Source organism: Ostrea edulis, chromosome 7 (assembly GCF_947568905.1).
Source record: "Ostrea edulis chromosome 7, xbOstEdul1.1, whole genome shotgun sequence".
Taxonomy (NCBI): domain Eukaryota; kingdom Metazoa; phylum Mollusca; class Bivalvia; order Ostreida; family Ostreidae; genus Ostrea; species Ostrea edulis.
The window spans coordinates 67,280,268-67,297,104 of record NC_079170.1 but is presented as its reverse complement, the minus strand read 5'-3'; the positions used below and the strand labels follow the sequence as shown (position 1 = coordinate 67,297,104).

Genomic DNA, 16,837 nt, shown 5'->3' with positions numbered 1-16,837 from the left:
TTGTGTTTTATTGTAGCTCCCCGTGTAGTGGAAATTCTGAGGATTGAAGCCAGAGATCCACGAAGGAGGATTATTGTCGAAGAGTTTACTGCCACAATCATGTTCAATCTGAACAGCATGAGAAATAGAATCGCTGAAAGGACATTGGACAGACAAATAGAACGGAACATCAACGGAGAATTTCAAACAAATGTTCAGAACTTGTTTTCAAGGTTAAGGACGTTGTATGGAGCTGAATCAGAGCTTTCTCCGGGCAGCATATTGCTGAAAATGACCTTTTCCTCAGAGAGGGGTTGTGAACTCTACATGCAAAATTTTGAGAGAGGGGAGATTGGAAAACTTATCCTATCTGTGTTACTTTACCCTCCATATCTGGACAAATTTAAACTACAAGCTGAGGATTTGGTGATTTACCTGAATGATAAAGAACTCAAAGCAGAAATAGGTAATTACTTATTATTACAGGAATAAATGAATAATGGTTATCACAGAAATCAATGAATAATCATTATCACTGAAATCAATGAATAATCATTGTCACAGAAATCAATGAATAATCATTGTCACAGAAATCAATGAATAATCCTTATTACAGAAATCAATGAATGATCATTGTTACAAAATGCAGATGCATGCAGTCGTGATTACGTAAACTATTCATTGTAAGAAGAAATCTAGTAATGGAACCGTCCACGTGTGGGTGATGATATGTGTATAACATATGTTTCTATATTCATGTTTCTATATTCATATGAAGCAGAATTTATTCAAAAACTTCTACCCGAGAAGAAAAAATCTCTCGCTGTGGCCTTCACTTCGACATTTCGATATATCGATGACGTTTTGTCTGTTAACAATGATAACTTCATTCATATATCGATTTGATATATCTCTGTGAGCTCGAAATAAAGGACACCACAGAGTCGTCCACTTCTGCTTCATACTTAGATATTTTATTGAATGTAGACATTAACGGCATACTAACAACTCAACTGTATGACAAACGGGATGATTTCAGCTTCTCCATCGTTAACTTCCCATATTTATGTAGCAATATTCCATTATCACCTGCATATGGTGTTTATATATCTCAACTGATTCGATATGCAGGAGCTTGTTCTGCGTATAGTCAGTTTTTAAATCGAGGTAAGCTAGTAATAAACATGATGGTAAGGGTTTCAACAGTCTCGACTGGGTAAAATGCTGTCTGACGTGTTTCATACGGATTGTTAAGCCGTTCTTGGCACACTGATTTTGACTGCGGATAACTCCGTTTACCTGATCAGGATATAGGGCTCACGGCGGGTGTGATCGGTCAACAGGGGATGTTTACCTCTCCTTGGCACCTGATCGCACCTTTGGCGTGTCCTTGGGTCCGTGTTTTTCCAACTCTCTATCATGTATTGCTTGTAGGAGTTTTGAGATTGATCACTATTCTTTATCTTCAACTTTCATTTATGCAAATGTGGATTCTAAAAATATTCTAAAATACTTTTGGTAAACTTGAAATCACAGAACATTTCGCAGATCAACAACATTAAAACCTTTGACGCTTCAACACTTTACACAACCATTCCTCACGATGAATTAAAGACTATATTTTTTGATATCATAGACAATTGCTTCGTCAATAAAATCAAAGTTCAACTTCAGAGTACTTTTGCGTGGAATCAGAATGGTGTTTAACAAAGTAATTTATGGATGACTGATCACAAGATATGAATATTTCCGTTTTTCATTTCTGTTGACGAAGCAACTGTATATGATGTCAAAAAGTCTAGTCTTTAATCTATGGCGAGGAATGGTCGTGTAAAGTGTTGAAAAGTCATAGGTTTTTATGTTATTGATTACTAAAAGTTCTTCAGATATTTTTTTAGAATCAACATTTGATTTACACCACTTCTGGCATATGTAGTCGGACAGTAAGTTTGACGTTTCTCCTTCACAGCTGTTAATATTTTCGTGAGGAGCAAGGGTAGGGGCTTGGTAGAGCACTTACTAGATCCAGCAATGCATCTTTGTAAGGGTTTTGATGTAGTTTAGGAATCCAGTATAGGTACGGTAACTCATATTCATTCTACCCATTGACTGGGATATTAGATGTTTCTAAAACCGAAGCATGTTTTCGAAGAATTTCATCTTTTGAACGGGCAGTTGGAGTATAAGTACGATGGCCAAACGTGGAATTAATGCCAAGTTCTTTTAAAATACAGTTCTATTAATGAGCTTTACAAACGAAGACAGTGTTGTTAGAAGGTTTGTCAGTTGGAAACAATACGTATTCCTCATGTAACACTTATACAATACCAATGTTGATACACTAGATGTGCATTTCGACAAATATTCTCTTCCGTGATGTTCAAGCCGAAATGTTGGAAATTCGAAATGACACAAAACTTGTAAGAGCTAAAAGGAAAACTACAGTGCTCAAAAGCTGGGGCCAAATTCGTCCAAGGATCATACCTATGCATGAAGGAGATATAATCCTTAATTTTGAAAATAATTTCTAAATTTTATCCCAGCAATTAAATATACATCCGTGTTTTCAAGCTAGTAACGAAGTACTTAGCTACTGGGCTGTAGAGACCACCGGAGACTAACAGTCCACCAGCAGAGATCTCGACGCAGGGGTCATAATGTAAAACTTATACGGTACCAATTTTGATGCACCAGATACGCATTTCGACAAATAATGTCTCTTCAGTGATGCTCAAGCCGAAATTTTGAAAATTCGAAATGACAAAAAACTTGTAAGAGTTAAAAGGAAAACTAGAGTGCAAAAACTGGAGCCTGATGTAACCTGTCTAATTCTTTGTCACTTAAGATTTACTAAACACAGAAGGATAGATGGTTGGTACTTTTCTTTTAGTATGTTTGAAATATTCCTCTTATGCTTTAACCCATTCTAACAATGTATCAACTTCTTCCTTTTCATATTTAGCTCACTGTCTAGCATAATCTTTGACAGAAATCATAATAGACATGAAGTTCTGTCGCCAATTAAAAGACCGAGGTTCTCTGTATTTAGTACCTTTTAGAATAAGTGATTTGAGGTCCTTATTTTGAAATATATCCCTCACGGACAAGATGGAGTGGTTTGTTGAATTAAAATGCTTGTAAAGAAGTTGGTTACCAACATTATTTATTTGAAATTTGTGCCCCGATATTTTTTTTATGAAGTAAACCCTTAGTTTCTCCCACATAAATTAAGCTCCACAGTTTACACTCAATAGCTTACACAACGTTTGAAGATATACAAGCCAAATCATTAAAAGTATTGGTACAGAAACTACGTCCAGTGAGATTAGTTCTAAATTAATTTCTAGTGATCAGTATATCACAAATTTCACAATTCTGTGCAGAACATTTTGAGATCGAGCGCATGCGATCTGAATCTAATTTAAATTAATTTAAACTATATTTTATTCACAAAGTGAATGGGATCGGGCAACAGACATAGCCGATTCAAGCCCTATCCCTCTCATGCGATCTGAAAAGGAATTATCAAAAATATCTCTTAAGGTCTTCAATTTGGGTATAAGAAGTTTGGTTTCTGTACCAAAGCAGACAATTGACAATTGTATATAAGACACATCTTTGATATCTCGAAGGATTATCCGAGGGATATCAACCGATCAGTAGTAATCTGTATCCCTTATAGACTCCACAGAGTGATACGTTTTTAAACGGTGGCTATTTATAGCCACTGTTTTATGCTATCGTCACAGTGGGTGTTATTGTATATACTCGGGGACCCACGGACACAATTTTGCAGGCCAAAAATCATAAAACTGGATTGATTTTTATTGACAAAATCCTATGTGAATGATTGTAATGTAAACGTATACGGTACCAATTTTGATGCACCACACTGTTTTTGGAAATGTTTTTTTTCTTCAATATTAGTTTTTGTAATTTAAGCGAAGATAGTCCCGAATTTCTGGTATGTTATATTACTCGTTTCATAAATAACGGCGTTGTAATCAATAGTCGGCGATTTTGAAGTTGAAATTTCTCTACCAGCCTTGAATTTGAGTGTCCTCCGTAGAAAACGATGTGTCCACTGAGTGTCACGATGAAGGGTGTGTTTTCACGGCATCACAAGGAGTATGTAATTTTATTCAAGAGATATAATGTTCAGTACACATTTTCATTACAAAATACTGTTAAAATATCGATCATCTAAAGTATAAAGATCTATTTTACATGAGCAGTTGTAAATTGTTTGAATGGAGCGATTTCTTGTTTCAACTTTACTTTTTTGAATTTTCAAATCATTTGTAATTTGTGGAGTAACTCATATTGATATCAATTACCGTTGATCTTATGATTTGTTTATTAGTTTGTTGATTCAATTGAGAGTATCGAGAACGATCTTTGAACAAATACTCAACTAACCAAGCCCATCGGATCATGTCTACATGACATATTTTTGAAACAATTATCTCTTCACCTCGAAAATTTCTGTGTCTTTGATATTGTACGCATTAGGCAAAGCGACGAGTATAAAGATAAATAACCGCTGATTATGATATTATGATAATTCTATGCAAGTTGCGTGAATAGTTCAATTCAAAATGAAATCAATTGGTCAACATTGATAACGACGACAATTGCTTTGTGCTAGTATCAAATCGCAGTAACTGAAGTGAAATTAGCGTGAATCACCACATTCATTTTCCACTTAATCAATGCAAGAACTTCGTTCGTGAATTCGACAGTACATTCAGGTTATTTTATTGTGGAAACAACGGGAAACTTTCCCAAACTTTCACTTGTTGATTGAATTAGATAACTACAAAAGATATTTGTGTGTGAGTGAGTGAGTGAGTGTGTGTGTGTGTGTGTGTGTGTGTGTGTGTGTGGGTGTGTGTGTGTGTGTGTGTGTGTGTGTTTGCAGGCCCTGTCAGTTTAACCCGTTAATAAAAAGGCACACGTGTAAACCAACACGGGGTCGGCCAAAAGAACACGAAAATGGTGGTGTTTTTTTATTATAAAAATCAGCACAAAATCATTAAATTGTTCATCTACCATCAAAATCCTGAAGTGTTTACTTAACAGGATTTATGAGATGTGTGTAACAGGTGTGTAAAGATTTAGCACTCGTCCACCGTTTTTCCTTGCGAGCATGGCTTTCGAAGTGCGCATGCTCTGTTTTAAATGACGTAATTTGTGATATCATCATAATGGAGTTTTCCAGGGAAAGAAGTTGGCCCATCTGAGGTAAGTAAACACGGTTGAAGGAAATTTTTTGCATATTAACAATGTTTTTTTATTAGATAAACTGAATAAATGGTGTTTCATACCGATCGTGTTATGTACAAGCGACAGAGTACCCGAGTTACTGAAAATTTCGATGACGAAAGTGATAAATCTGCGTAAACTGTTTGTTATTGTTTTTTTTTTTTTAAAATATAATGTTTCCATTTAATGTACTCTGTATACTAAGAATTCTTATTGATTTTGGATAGGATTTCACATTTAAAAACAAAAAGATATGGGCCAGGTTCTTAGGAATCAACCCCCACCCCCACCCCACTCCTCCACACGGCACCTTTTTTTTTGGATGATTAGAACGTATTCCCCTTTCCATCTGTTTCCCTACTTTGAAGTTTTTTCCAACGCCATGACATAAATGATAAATATAAATAAATAAATAAAATGAGAAAATAAAAAAGAAAGATATATAGATCTATATGTATTCGGATTGGCATGTTCCACTTTGTTCGGGTTGAAATCCCCGAGGCTGCATGTGTACATTACGCCGCACTGCTTGCAGTACGTACATGGTACAGGTGTACCGCATAGGTATGTAACTACTAAGACTACAAACCAAACAGAATGTGATATGTAAAACTATTACTTTGAATGCAAATGTAGCCTGTCGGGTTGTGGTGCCACATGCGTGGTTTACACGTGCACTTTAGGTGGCAGTGGAGGAAATTCGAACCATGTATGTATTCTTGTCTCCTGGTAATTATGGCAGTTACATTTTGCTTTCAATATACTTTTTAAGAATAATACAACCCTCGCTAATCATTGCCAATCTGTATTTCGATCTTGGAAGAATGATCTTCAGCTACAATACAAAATTGAGGGTTGATGTGTACCGAGTTCTTCTCGATTGTTTACATATGTGACTGTTTATGTGATGTATCAACTGATCAAGATGTACAGTGCTATGACATATAGTGGCATAGCTTCCATTTATATGCTTGCGCATCATTTTGTCAGAAGAAGAAATTTCTAAAAATATATAATTAAGATTTTTAACATGTATATGATTATATGTGTTTGTTTGATTTTAGTATAATAATACCCGTAGAGAATATTTCAGTAATATGAAGTGCCACACATTTAGACGCATGCATGTGGTGTTTTAAGGTCTCATCTGAAAGACCAGCAACTTTCTCTTTTGAATGCTAAATATGACGATGGAGCATTCACCTTACTACCTACATTTACACCTTAAATTAAGTACAAACATGGCTCGAAACCATGATTTCTTGATCAAATGCTCTGTTACCACAAAGCTACCATGACCAATTTTTTAACATGAATTCATAGCTAAATTTTTTTTAAGATTTATAACTATTTTTTTGGTTACTTCCATAAATGTTATTCCTTTCTCTAGACACAATTCTGGGTAATATCCTGCTTTTGGGGGTATAAGCACACACTTTCTTTCAGAATGGGACAATGTCAGGAGAGCTTTCGTTATTTGTTACACTCTTAGTGTTGATGTATGAACAACAGGATAATGTTTTTAGATTATTATTTCTGATATCATATTTGAAAATGTTTTTGAGGAGTTGTTAAAAGTTTTGTGGACAAAAGGATGCACTTATTAAAAATTCAAAGTTATCGTAAGTGAAAAATATAGGAGATGTGTAACAAGATTGTAGATTTGAACAATTTGATTTTAATTAATTTTTATAAGTATTGATTTCAAATACATGAATCACATTGCATGCTTGATTGGGAGGGGGGGGGGAGGGGGGGGGCTACAGTTAGATAATATTTTGGTCAGCATATTCTATAAACTGTATGGAACTCATTAAATCACTTCTTTTTCTTTCAGTGGTCTTCAACTTTAAATTTTAATCTCCAAGAAGGAAATGTAATTAAAAGATGAATAAAGTATACCTAAGAATACCAGAGGAAAGGTTATGTGTTGAGAAAAACAGCCCTTCCTAAGTACCTCAGAACTAGATGATAGCTCTTGTTACTTTATGCTGAAAATGACACAGTATAGAATATCTGATCATGAAGAAGTTACACCATTGATACACTTGCCAACTGCCAAAATTACTTTCTGATAGTATGACGAGATTAGAAGATACCATGGTGTAGTCATGACACAAACTGCAAATCAAAAAAATTAATTGTCTTCCCCAGAGGATGAACAGATCGCAATGACTTAACATGGATAACATTTCCTTTCGAGTTTTAAATTAGTAAGTATACAAAATATTGTAGGCCACATAGTCATAAAAATGGGGCAGGTGGGTGGATTTTACTTTATAGTTTTTATTTTTCAGAATATATATTTCACGTTCATTATACTCACATGTTGCTGAAGAGTGTAGATTACTTCATATTTTTTTTTTTACATTGTTTTCTTTGGACAAAAAATTTCCATACAGTAATACTATAATTGTTGTTGAGTGATTTTGAAGTACATTTAATTTTTCATGTAACACTGAAGTTAAACATTCTTTTGCGTTGTTTTAGATAATAGTGATTTTTAGCTCACCTGAGCTGAAAGTTCAAGTGGGCTTTTCCAATCCCCTGTTGTCCGTCTGTTTGTAAACTTTCACATTTCTGACTTCTTTTCAAGAACCACTGGGCCAATTTCAACCAAACCTGACAAAAAGCATCCTTTGGTGAAGGGCTTTCAAGTTTGTTCAAATAAAGGGCCACACTCCCTTTCAAAAGGAAGATATAGTTACAAAATTGCAAAAAATAGGGTGGGGTCATCTAAAAATCTTCTAAAGAACCACTGGGCCAGAAGAGCTGAAATTTACATAAAAGCTTCCTGACATAGTGTAGATTGAAGTTTGTTCAAATCATGACCCCCTTGGGTAGGGTGGGGCCACAATAGGGGATCAAATATTTTACATACAAATGTAAAGGGAACATCTTTAAAAATCATCTTCTCAAGAACCACTGGGCTAGGAATTAGAGTACAAATTGACATAAAATCTTCATGACATAGTGCAGATTCAAGTTTGTTAAAACCACGACCCCCTGAGGTAGAATAGGGCCACAACAGGGAATCAAAGTTTTACATGTACAAATATATAGGGAAATCTTCTTCACAAAAACTAGGAAAGTAGGAAAATAACAAGGCCAGGAAAGTACAAATTTACATAAAGGCTTCCTGAAATAGTGCAGATTCAAGTTTGTCAAAATCATGCCTCCCAGGGAAGGGTGGCCGCCCCGGATCAAAGTTTTACATACAAATAAGTATAGGGAAAATCCTTTAAAATCTTCTTTTCAAGAACCATTAGACCAGAGCAGTTTACATTTACATGAAAGCTTCCTGACATACAGCTCTGTAGTGCAGATTCAAATTTGTAAAAATAAAATTTCCAAAAGGTGTCGCTGTGTGGTATAATTTTTGTTCGTTCCGCACAAACTTGCTCACTCAGCTTGACACAGCCTAGATGTTCACATATAACATTTTAATTTTTCGTAACTTAACATTTCGTGTAGCAATGGTGGCCATATCAAATTTTCCTTCCAATGTTATAATAGAACTGCATAGACATGGGTAAATTTTTGTATACAATTTAAAGTATGTTTTTGCATGGACACATTTTTCTAATGCCTGTACACAATTATTAAACACCAGGCACGTCCTCCTATCCCCTTTACAATTTTGTGTTTTCTTTTGGAGTTATATTTTAGGTAGGAGAAATCATGGCACTCGTGAGTATAGGTTTGGACCGCAATACTTGAATAGGGCTCACAGTTTTAGAAGCGAATATGTAGAAAAAATCTTTAAATATGGGCCAAGGTGAATCAGGTGAGCGATGTGGCCCATGGGCCTCTTGTTTGAATATGCCGTTGATGCAGGATCAGGATATGCCATTACAGTATCCACTAATTAATGAGTCATAATTACCATCATTGTATCACAAAGCAACAGTCACTGTACTGTAGTTCTTTTGCTTAAAATTGTTCAATTCAGTTTGCCATCATCTTTTAGTTTAAGACAAGCACATTCAATAAAGTTCCAAACACAGGATTGGGAAATGGCATGGTATCGCATACTTTCATATTCAATAGCATCTCCATTTAATTAATTTTAACAAGGCCTACATATACAATCACTTGACCAAATGCATATCACACTGTAACAATCCTTCACAACTACCACATCAATGGGTATCCTTATAATAGAAACATGTCAAATATACCACACCATGCCAAAATGTTAGGGTCAGTCATTGAAATGCTCTAAATGTTTAATATACAAGCCAAATATTTGTTCTCAACTCAGTGATTTTTTAAGGCCCAATTTGGGTCTGAATTTCGGCCCTTTCACCTCCTAAAAATTGCCATTTTTTTCCCCACAATTTAGCTTGCATTTTCCCCAATAATAGAATTATGAACTTATTTTAAAAAAGAAATAAACATTCGATGTGAATTATATGCATAAGACTTAACAATGAGTTATGGGAATTATGATATGGATAGAATAGTTAAAAATTTTTAGAAGGTTAGAGAAAATTATATTTGTGAAATAAAGATAATAGTATGTTTGATATGATTTTAAAACTTATATACGATAAAATTGATTTTTCCCAATTTGACTTAAATGTCGACAATTTTTCCCAATTCGAAAGCCACACAGACTTGAAACTTTGTACAATGTTTCATTGCCATGTGTAGATGTGCATGTATTGATTCAGAAGAGGGATGGAGGATGTTATATAGCTTGTAAAAACTTCTTATCTTATATGGTTTATCGAATAACCAGGGAATGGAATACAATTGTTCACAATGCAGTACGAGTTGTTTCCCCCTGAATACAGGGGGTGCACAACATGGTGGGGTCCTCAAGTAATTTTATCATTATAAGGAATAGATAGAGAATTTACTATTTCTGATTGTAATTAAATGCCAGTTAAGGAATTTTTGTAGAAATTAAGTGTAATTACTGACTTTTGATATGACTGTACAAAATGTTTAGTCATTTATTATATCTATACGTCCTGTATGGGATTTTTCACATTCCACGATATCTCAGTTAAGATCAGAATAAGGATGAGCAGTTCCTTCTTTAATACTTTTTATCAATATTATTGACGACCAAAAAAAAAAATCCACAATGAATATGCAAAAAATTACATGTGTGCAACCAACACTGCAATCATTAACTTGTGATCTTTTCACGCTACAGTGGACAAAAATATGTACACCAGGTGTCAATAAACGGAACGTATGTTAAGTATATCAAATCCGTATCTCTCAATGCAAATTTTCTGTTGAAATCTGTTTTCTAATACATAGTATAGTATAAAATTATAGTGGAACTATAAAATTTAAGGAACTAATTAATTGAATTTCAGGACTATATAACCTTTACCCCCACCCCCCTTCCCTTCATGATTTAGGATTTGGAGCTTTTGGGGTTTTGTTATTTTTGTTTGTTTGCTTTTGCTTTTCAAGAATTTTCAGACAATAATTGTAATGTAAACTTCACCTTGCCTCCCCCCTTTTGAAAATAATGTTACATACCCGATGCTTATATTTATATCATCATATGGTTTGATGGTGCTTTTGTTCCCTGCTAGGGGTCTGTTATTTATTATTTATTTTTATTTTACAGATTTCTCATGAAAGTTTTTGTATTAAATGTACCATTACTTGGACAGAATTAAGCACTAAATGGACCTACAGGATATAGGTCTAGTCTATACTTCTTCTCCCCCCTTCAATTTAACGAAATGAATATACTCTAAAGTGTTCTTCGTAGAATTGGATAAACTATAAGCTTTGTTATTACTGTATAGGGGGAAAATAAATCGCGGTGAAAATGTTCGCTATATTCGTGGTCTAGATAAATGCGAATTTAAGAAACTCAATATTTTTATTTTTATTATTCTTTGATACACAATGTGGTTAGAAAAAGGGGAGGGGCTTATAGTGATTCGAATCTGCGAATTTATGAACCCGCAAATGTGTCTGAAATAAAAAAAACCCGCGAAAAATACAACCCGTGAACTTATTCCCCATACAGTATATGAGATATGATACAACCTTTTAAAACTCAATCCATAATAAAGAGTTTGATACCATAAGCTTTACAATACCCTATTTGTTATCACTATTTTATCTGAATCTTAGGACCTCATCGGTAAGCACGCCCCCTACTTCCGGTTTAAGGGCAGTAACTGCAAAAATGAAGGCCATTCTGTACAATACTTCATTATCATTTAATGTTGTTCACATTCTTCTGACCCAGGAATCCAGTTTATGCGAAAGTTTTTTGGACCACACAGGACATTCGGACCTGTGTAATCGATGAACACACAGGATCGAATCAAATTTTGTCAGACCGAAAAACCTAATGTAAAAAAAGTGAAACACGTGAAAATGCAAAACCAAGGAAATTTTATTTATTATACTAGTAACACTATTGATTTCTTTTACCAGGATCGCTCCCACATAATACTTTTAGACGGTCCATGCGGTTTTTATCACATTCATTTACGTAATTGGATTTAAGCGATATTTTTTACTTAATATAACAAAAATTTTAATGACTCCACGTCAAAATAGTAAAGCTCAAAACCGGACACTGAGACATTGGACATTCCGGTCCGGTGTAAAAATGACGCATATCAGACCTGGGGCACTGCACATCAGTCAGGTCCGACTGTTCGATGTCTTTCGCATAGACTGGGGTTCTAATATTTTCCTACAATTTACAGTGGATCAAAGAGAACTGTTTTACAGTTTTCTTCTTCTTTATGTATATGACCCAGTATGTCTCTGCAGAACACAGATCTACATCTGGCATTTTCTAATGACTTAATGTTCACTCTTTTAGCGATCAATTAACTTTTTTTAAAATTAGTTTTTCAATCAAAAATAGGATAAATATAAATCTATAACTAACCAGGGGTTTGATGAATGTGGCACAAATGTGTCATTATGCAGAGGCCTATATCTATTCTACGAAGTATATTTGATGCGCATTGAAGTTTGAAAATTTTAATTTAAAATGTGCATAAAAACCGCTATTTGAACAGGGTATAAGTATTATTTTAAAGTTACATATGTACGTAAGTATCTTTGCTAGATGTGATGTTCAAAAAGATTAATCAGTTTTTTAATTACTAATTAGTTCACCTGAGTGGGTATAATGATTGAAAAACTAAGATTTTGAATTTTTAAAAAAGCTAACAGACTGATGAAAGAGCTTGTTAAATATCATAATACAGTCCATCATATTACAAGGGTGCATGGAAATCAGGTTCTAGAGCAGATATTAATAGGTAGAATATTGATGATACGTCTTATCTGGTACATGTAAGTTGTAACAAAATAGTATATGAAGTGCAGTGGTTCCATTGAATTTGAATAAATATTGGAATAGTTAGTAGTGGTAGGGAACAGGTATTTCTTGAATGTGTCTGCTAGATTTCTTATTTAATAAGCTTCACTGTAATTTCAGTCAAACATAATTTTGCATCAAAGAGAACAAGTGGCTTTGACATAACCCAGAAATTACAATATTCATCAAAAAGATCATGACACCAGGATAACTAGATGCCCATATCCCCAGCAAAATGAGCCAGTCCTAAAGAGAGTCCACTAGAGATGAAATAAAATTCATTAAAATGTATTGAGAAAAGGTATATATACAATTTTTGATTTGCAGCTTAAAAGTATTGATGATTTGTATTTTGACAGCCTCCAACTAAAATACAGTGAAAATATTGCTGCAGTACTGTAATTATGTCTCCCCTCTTTCAGTGGGAGGCATATTGTTTTTGTACTTTCTGTTCGTTTGCTACAAAATCCTGTGAACACTTCTCCTATATGGTTTATCATATAGACATGAAACTTTATATAATGCTTCATTGTCATTTGTAGATATGTATATTGGTGGGACGAGAGGATCCAATTATTTTCCTAAAAGTTATAGTAGGTCTAAGAGGGGTGGAGGATGTAAAGTACCTTGTCAACACTTCTCCTCCTCTATGGCTTATTGGATAGATTTGAAACTTTGTACAATGCTTCATTGCCATTTGTATTTGTGCATATTGTTGGGACAGGAGGATCGAATTATTTTCCTAAAAGTTAATAGTAGATCTAAGAGGGGTGGAGGATGTTAAAATAACTTGTAAATACTTCTCCTCTTATACGGCTTATCTGATAGACTTGAAATTTCGTACAATACTTCAATGTAAAACTTATACGGTACCAATTTTGATGCACCAGATGCGCATTTCGACAAATAATGTCTCTTCAGTGATGCTCAACCGAAATGTTTGAAATCCGAAATAACTATGAAGTTTTAGAGCTAAATATAGCCAATGCCATTTGCGATGTGCATATTGCAGGGACAGATCGAAGATCCAAATGTTGTCCTTAATACAGTGGAATGGATCTGAGGGGTGGATGGTGTAAAATAGTTTTTGAACCCTTTTCCAATGTGGCTTAATTATTGGAGTTCATAATGTTTATGTTCCTCCTCATGCTTTATCTTCCATACCATGCAGTACATTAAGGGGTTGGAGGTTTCATTTGGAGCACTTCCAATTTGGGGAGCTGGGGATACATTTGTTTTTCATAAAAACAATCTGTAGATATGATATATTTGTCATAAAATGTTTATGATATCTGTATCACTTTGAATCTTTAAAAAGGATATTTGATATGTGAATTAATATTTACAGCTGATCATTTGATAAACAGTTACTTTGTAGAAATAGAAATTATGATTTTTATCTAATTATACATTTCTGGCTATCTCTATGAAGACCTTTTACGAAGACCTTTCACTAATCACTTCTCTAAATATTTTTGCAGATCTGTCAGAATGTTATGCATCATGATCAACAGAAAAGAACTTCACAGGTATACCAAAGCTGACATGGGATGAGATCCTAACACGAGACCTAGAGTTTACGGCATTGGATAGAATCAATCCACTGGGTCGCCAAGTGTGGAAGTACAAACTTCAACCTCGACAGGACAGCCAGGCCTCACCCTTGTAAAAAGATTAATTTGGCCTGGATAGTCAAAATGAGTGATGATGATGATATCAAGGTCTGACACCGGAAGCTCAGTAAGGGTAGATGCTGGCAATAGAGATGTTTAGCAATACATCAAACATGTTTAACATTGAACATGTTTATATACTTTTTAGCTCACCTGAGCCAAAGGCTCAAGTGAGCTTTTCTGATCACCTTTGCATGTCGTCCCTCTGTCTGTAAACTTTTCACACTTCATTTTCTTCTCCAGAGTGAACCACTGGGCCAGTTTCAATCAAATTTGGTACGCATCATTAATAGGTAAATGGTATTCAAGTGTGTTCATATAAAGGGCCATCCACCCTTCAAAAAGGAAATAATCATGGAAATGCAAAAATAGGGTGGCGTAATTTAAAAAACCTTTTCAAGAACCACTGGATCAGGAAAGTTGAATTCACACAAAAAGGGTTCTGTTTTGTGCAAATCATGGTCTCCGGGTGTAGGGTGAGGTCACAATAGAGGATGAAAGTTTTACATTCATATATAGTGCAAATTCAAGTTTGTTAAAAGTAATGGCTTGCAGGGGTAGAGTGGGGTCATATTAGGGGATCTAAGTTTTATATGTGAAATATATACAAGGAAAATCTTTTAAAATCTTCTCAAAAACTAGATGCAAAATCGTAGCTCTTTGAGAAGGCATTGGGGCAAGTCAAAAGAGAGCTTCAGATGAACCCCTTATAAAAAATCTTCAATTTACGGCACAGAAAAAAGTGCATGGTTAAGTCCCTCTATCACTGTATTCCTGTGTCGCTGTCTCATTAATTTAATATTAAACAATTCCTAACATATATTCCCACTATACTTGTTTCCAAACATACTTTTAAATATTCCCTAAACCCACATATAACCCAAATACTCACAGCTTCAAGTGATTTTCTTTGTTGATGTAGCCATGTCAGGTAGCCAGTCAATTTCAACCCCAGTTCATTTCCATACTCAGATAACATATTGCTATTGGTCTGCGTATGTTGTAGTCCGTCGACGTTAACAATTGAACATGTTTAACTAAATTCTATAACTGACAGGTGAAGATAACAAACAGCGATCAATTTACGATTCATATAAGGAAATTCTTTTCAAATTTAGTATGAAGCACACATATTTACACTAAACCTTCCTGACGTAGTGCATATTCAAGTGTGTTAAAATCATTTCCCCAGGAGGTATGGTGTGGTAACAATAGGGGATCAAGGTTTTATATGCTGGTATATTTCAAGGAAAAATCTTTAAAGATATATATGGAACTATTTAAGCTAGGGCTTTCATATCTTGTATATACAATTTTTACTGCAAAACAAATCTGACCTATTTAGTATGTCCTGAACTACATTGTGTTTAAGGTAGATCTTTCATATATATTATATATTATGAATTTCTTATGATAAACCTTTCATCTTGTTGAGGGGCCTCTCAACTCTGGTTGATGTGGGTTTGAATCCTGCTCGCGCCGGTAAGTGAGAAAGTTTCCCAGTTTACTCTTGGAAGGTTGGTGGTCTCTTTCCAGGTACATTGTATCTGGGTTCTCTCTTCCACCAATAAAAACTGGGCACCACCAGATAACTGAAAAACTGTTGAGTGTGGCGGAAAACAACTAAAACAATCAATCATATTATGTTCTTTGACCTTGTGACCCTGAACTCTGGGTTTGACATACTTTTAAGAAAGTATAACCTATTAAATATATCCAGGACTATTTTAGATAGGGCTTTCATGTTTTGTATATAGATTACTTATGGCAAGGTCTTTCATATCATACCAAGACCTATGGCTCTTTACCTTGGTCTTATCCAGAACAGTAATATCATGCTAGTCATATCTTTGTGTTATATTATTTCATTTTAGTAATGTTGTGTTCTTTAGAGCTAGGTTTGGGTCACATTATCTATGAGAGTAAAGATTGATAAAATAGCATTTACAAATCACAACAGCAGGGCCAAGGTGACTGAGGTGAGCGATGTGGCCCATGGGCATCTTGTTGATTTTGATATTCGTACATATATCATTTGTATAAGAAATGGAAACTCTCTTTTTTTCTTTTACAAATACATGTATTATCATATGGATCCATCTTTGTTGATTATTTAATCAAAGGACTACATTCAATTCGTTCAATGTATTAAATGTAAATTTATTGATATGCCTGTGGTTGAAATACTAATGTATGTATATATTTTTCTTGCACATGCAATTACATATATGATGTATATATATTTACTAATTGTACATATAATATCCCCTGTAATATAATAACATATATGACTGAGAATAAAATACCTGTTGTTTTCATTGCTACCATGAAACATTAAAAGATTAGAATGCTAGTAATTCAAATATCTTAATCAATTCTGTAATAGATGAATTTGATATTTGTATATGATTGCCTCACTGGATTTCAATGTGAACTTTGGTTTATCGTTTCAGTTTGCTCTTTATATCAAATCAAAAATTAAGACATGTAAGGAATTATTTCCTAAATTGGTTAATATGGTACATTATAGTAAAATAATCAAGAGTTTATTCATATGAGATACCTAAATTTCACATGGATAACCAGTGACTGA

At 34.4% G+C, this 16,837-nt stretch overlaps 1 long non-coding RNA gene across 1 annotated transcript; it reads left to right on the top strand.

Annotated features, from left to right (window-relative positions):
* The first annotated feature begins 847 nt into the window (after positions 1–847).
* Positions 848–16,547, top strand: LOC130048446 (uncharacterized). The gene is made up of 2 exons (XR_008797232.1): positions 848–7,457; positions 12,692–16,547. It is a non-coding gene; the product is annotated as an uncharacterized LOC130048446 (long non-coding RNA).
* The last annotated feature ends 290 nt before the right edge of the window (positions 16,548–16,837 follow it).